The sequence below is a fragment of the Lasioglossum baleicum genome, unplaced genomic scaffold, assembly GCF_051020765.1.
Source record: "Lasioglossum baleicum unplaced genomic scaffold, iyLasBale1 scaffold0166, whole genome shotgun sequence".
Classification (NCBI taxonomy): domain Eukaryota; kingdom Metazoa; phylum Arthropoda; class Insecta; order Hymenoptera; family Halictidae; genus Lasioglossum; species Lasioglossum baleicum.
The window spans coordinates 250,171-254,936 of NW_027469226.1; the positions used below are offsets into that span (position 1 = coordinate 250,171).

Sequence of the window (4,766 nt, forward strand, 5' to 3'; positions counted from 1 at the left end):
ATCCTCTCGCACGTGTTTTTACTCGACTAGCCTGCGGGATGCATCCTCTCGCACGTATTTTTACTCGACTAGCCTGCGGGATGCATCCTCTCGCACATATTTTTACTCGACTAGCCTGCGGGATGCATCCTCTCGCACGTGTTTTTAACCGACTAGTCTGCGGGATGCATCCTCCCGCACGTGTTTTTACTCGACTAGCCTGCGGGATGCCTCCTCGCACGTGTTTTCACTCGACTAGCCTGCGTGATGCATCCTCTCGCACGTGTTTTCACTCGACTAGTCTGCGGGATGCATCCTCCCGCACGTGTTTTCACTCGACTAGCATGCGGGGTGCATCCTCTCGCACGTGTTTTTACTCGACTAGCCTGCGGGATGAGTAGATGTTCTAGGCGGGTTCTAAGCCACTTTTCACTTCACGGGAGAGCGGTACCGCCACTTCACGGGAGAGCGGTACCGCCGAGCGGTATTGCACGAGCATATATTACGTCATATTTTTAATGGAATTATTGCATCATGTTTTTGGGGGAGGGGGAGGGGGGGGAAATACAGCCCATATCTTGAAAGATGGGGGAGGGGGGGGGCAGTTTCCAGGTATTGCATTCAAGACCAGTTTCCTGGTATTGCCTGGTGAGGGGGAGGGGGAGGGGTGATCCCTGGGAACGTGTCCGAACGTGTTTATGTTTTCACGTCTCTACATGCAAGACTGTTTATGTCTGTCATCGCCGCTATCGTAAAACATTCATTTGAACGGAGTTCAATGAACGTCTTGTTTAATTTCATAAATATATACAACGGTCCCCTCTGAAAGATTTATGTAAGGGGGCCAGTCAATAATTTTTCTCAACATCGATTTGTCGAGGACCAACGGTTTTTCTCACGTGCGGAGATTTCGATGAACGTATAATCTCAGGAGTTCAATGAACGTCTTGTTTAATTTCATAAATATATACAACGGTCCCCTCTGAAAGATTTATGTAAGGGGACCATACAGCCAGTCAATAATTTTTCTTAACATCGATTTGTCGAGGACCAACGGTTTTTCTCACGTGCGGAGATTTCGATGAACGTATAATCTCAGGAGTTCGTCTTGTTTAATTTCGTACAACGGTCCCCTCTGAAAGATCTTCTTATCGATGTAATGCAAGAGGACCGTGTCACTGTTTCTGTCTGCCATCGCCATACAGCCAGCTATCGTAAACATTCATTAAAAGTAGCATTTCAAATAATTTCATACATCTTTTTATCGTAGTTGGTTGGGGATGGTAAGAATGAATGAACAGGACGCGATGGAACGCGAAGTCTTCGCAAACGTTCCATTAATGATTAACTGCTGGAGCTTCGAAATGAAATACGGAATCAAAACTGTATGAATACTGAAAAAATGTAAACTGAGTTTCTCTTGAGATATATTTCTGTCAATTCTTCATCTCCGCTCTCTGTCTCTATCTCCCTGGTTATTACAATTTATGGATAGACCGTATGGTGATTATTAACTTCATCAATCGATTGAATCAGTCTTCGATTTTTCGATGATTTCTTCTTTTAATCATACACATTAATCAATCTTGACTAAAATTTTAATCGATTAATGCCCAACTCTGGGGTATTTGGCCGAAAATCTAGAAAGAAGTCAATTTCTAAATTTTTCCGTTTGTCATGGAATTTTTTCTATCCAACGTAGCTAAAGGTCGCTTGTAGTATACTTCATTGAAAGCCAAGAGATTTTACGCCACGCTTTCTGAAACAGCATCCGCTCATTGGCAATTTTCAAGGGTTTTGAGGAAAATTGTGTAAATTCTTGTATTACAGAAGTTTTTCAGTTAGGTGTACAGAGCACTTTCGCACAGATTTCATTTTGTTATCATTTAAATTAGTATAGTTATTAATATTTGTGAACATAATCAATCATGCTGTAAATTTTTTACGATTATAAAGTTTATCGACGATTTTGTTATCGAGCGGAGATTTCGACGAACGTCTAATCTCACGAGTTCGATGAACGTCTTGTTTAATTTCGTAAATATACAACGGTCCCCTCTGAAAGATCTTCTTATCGATGTAATGCAAGATGTAAGAGGACCGTGTCGCTGTTTCTGTCTGCCATCGCCATACAGTCAGCTATCGTAAACGCTCATTAAGAGTAGCATTTCAAATCATTTCTTCCATCTTTTTATTGTAGTTGGTGGGGATGGTAAGAATGAATGAACAGGACGCGATGGAACGCGAAGTCTTCGTGAACGTTCCATCGTTGCAAGCGTTTGTCATGTTGAGATTCAAAGATCAACCATTTTTCCATACGTGACGGTTTTCGCGTACTGCCCGTTGGACTTGTTGCGTGTGTGTGGAATATTATATGGAGATATTTTTTACATTAGTGGGTAGGGGTATCCATTATAAATTGCTCGTAACAGTCGTCGTATGAAGTTATACCATAAGAAAAAACGTCGACAATCAGGATCGCTATACGAAGTTACATCGCGTGTGTGTTTTTATCATCCGACCAGCCAACTTCGCGCATCCCCCTTTCTTCAACGGTAAGTACAATAAAAAAAAATTAATAAACGATGTAAAATCTAGTGGAAAAAATTGTGGAAAAAAAATTTATATGCAAAGAGTTAGCCATGTGATCGATGTTTGTCATGACGGCTCGTTCGAACTCTTCGAATTTCGCTTGGGGAAGAACGTTGTTTATCCGACGCTGACAAAAAGTCTGCATGGTATGTCAGCAATTTCATACACGGGATTCCATTTAAAGATTTCGGTTATGAAAAATATCAACAGCACGATATATTCGATGTAATTCAAAATTTTGTGTGCGATTACGCGAATCCTGTCGTAGCGTACAAAGGTGGATGTTTCGAGAGAGACATCCTTCGAAAAATGAAAATAAACTCGATAAATTTGGAAGATTTCAACTGTCCGAAATACGATGTACTAGTTCGCGATCCCGTGTATGAAATTGCTGATGACGAACCATGTCGACTTCACTGTTGGCAACCGGCAAAAAACGTCACATACCATTGCAGTCTGCGCGAAGTGCGAACATTTCGAGCATGGGTTAACAATTATAAAAACACGTAAAGTATCAGTTATAAAGACGCGACTTTGAATTTTTTCCACGTCAAAACCACAAACACCTCTTTTTACGTTTTTTTTTTATTTTTTTCACACAGTGTTTCACAATGATTGCGAAATTGGAGATTGATTCTGGGCGAAGCGCGGTATGGACGTCTGAGGATTCGTCAAAGAATCGTCGCTCGAAGGTAAATAAATTTTCAAAGAAAAATATCCCAAAGTATATAACATGATATATAACTGTCTATCTGTCTGTTCGCAGGAAACAAAAATAATGAAGACAAATGACAAGAAATTCGCTGCAATAATTATATTTTAATTATTTTTTAATACTTGTATATTTGTATAATTAAAGAGTAGATAAGAGTAACTTTTCACTAATGTAAAAAATATCTCGCTGTATAGGGAGGGGGCGATATTATTACTGTAATTGTTTTCTTTTTAATAAATACGAGTTAATTGTATGAGTAGGAGGACGAGGCGGAGGAGGAGGATTCGTTTTAAATAAAAAATAAGATCTTTCTTATAATTTTTTTATTTGATAAATTATGAAACAGCTAACGAATGAACAGTGCGAGGCACTTATCAACGCAGCGCATTGCAACATTTGTGAAAAACCATGTGAGGAAAAGGATATACGGGTGCGCGATCATTGTCATCTAACAGGACGATATAGAGGCCCCACGCATCAAGATTGCAATTTAAATTACAAAAATTCGTTTTGCATTCCCATAGTTTTCCACAATTTATCCGGGTACGATTCACATTTCATTATCGAAGAAATAGCTAATGCGTTTGAAGGTAGTGTCAACGTATTACCAATAACTAAAGAAAAGTATATTTCATTTACAAAAATGTTGAAGATTAGCAATCAGATTCGCGTAATTGTATTAAATTACGATTCATCGATTCGTACAAAAATGTTTGAACACAAGTCTCGACAAATTAGCATCTTTCCTCGACACAAACAAATTGACAATTTTACGCGTTCCGAATTTCAAAATCTTTCCATAGAAAATTTCATGTTGTTGACGCGAAAGGGTGTCTCTTTCCATACGAATATCTCGATTGCGTAGATAAATTAGACGATCTTTGTTTGCGAGTCATTTTACAGTTCGTTGACAGGCGAAACCGTATCCGAACGTGATTATTAGACTGCGGATCTTTATGAAAAATAAAAATTGTCTTCATAAATTGCACAACATAGGAGCCAAATAGAAATATAATTTTTTCTCTAATGATATTAATTAGCTGAAACGAGTACATTGATATTTTTAAATCCTGTTAACCTGTCCACTGCTTTAAATTGCACATACTCATTTTTGCCATAAATGTATAAAATCCGCAGTCTAGTGATTATGTGCATGCCGAGAATGTGTGGAAGCGTTTCAACACAAAAACTTTGGGTGAATACAGCGATCTGTATTTGAAAGCTGATGTTTTGTTACTGGCTGATGTTTTTGAAAATTTTCATAAAAACTTGCATTAAGAGCTACAGTTTAGATCCACCATATTATTACACTTTACCAGGTTTCACGTGGGATGCTATGCTAAAACATATAAAATTAGGTTTGAATTATTAACACAGTGGGCCGGATCGAGAAATTTAGTGACATTTCACGAAAGAGTCGACTCTCTCTCTCTCTCTCTCTCTCTCTCTCTCTCTCTCTCTCTCTCTCTCTCTCTCTCTC

The 4,766-nt window shown here is 38.9% G+C and overlaps 1 long non-coding RNA gene across 1 annotated transcript; it reads left to right on the top strand.

Moving 5' to 3' along the window:
• Nucleotides 1-923: 923 nt before the first annotated feature.
• LOC143220075 (uncharacterized) lies at nucleotides 924-4,766 on the top strand. The gene is made up of 3 exons (XR_013011564.1): nucleotides 924-2,534; nucleotides 3,174-3,263; nucleotides 3,338-4,766. It is a non-coding gene; the product is annotated as an uncharacterized LOC143220075 (long non-coding RNA).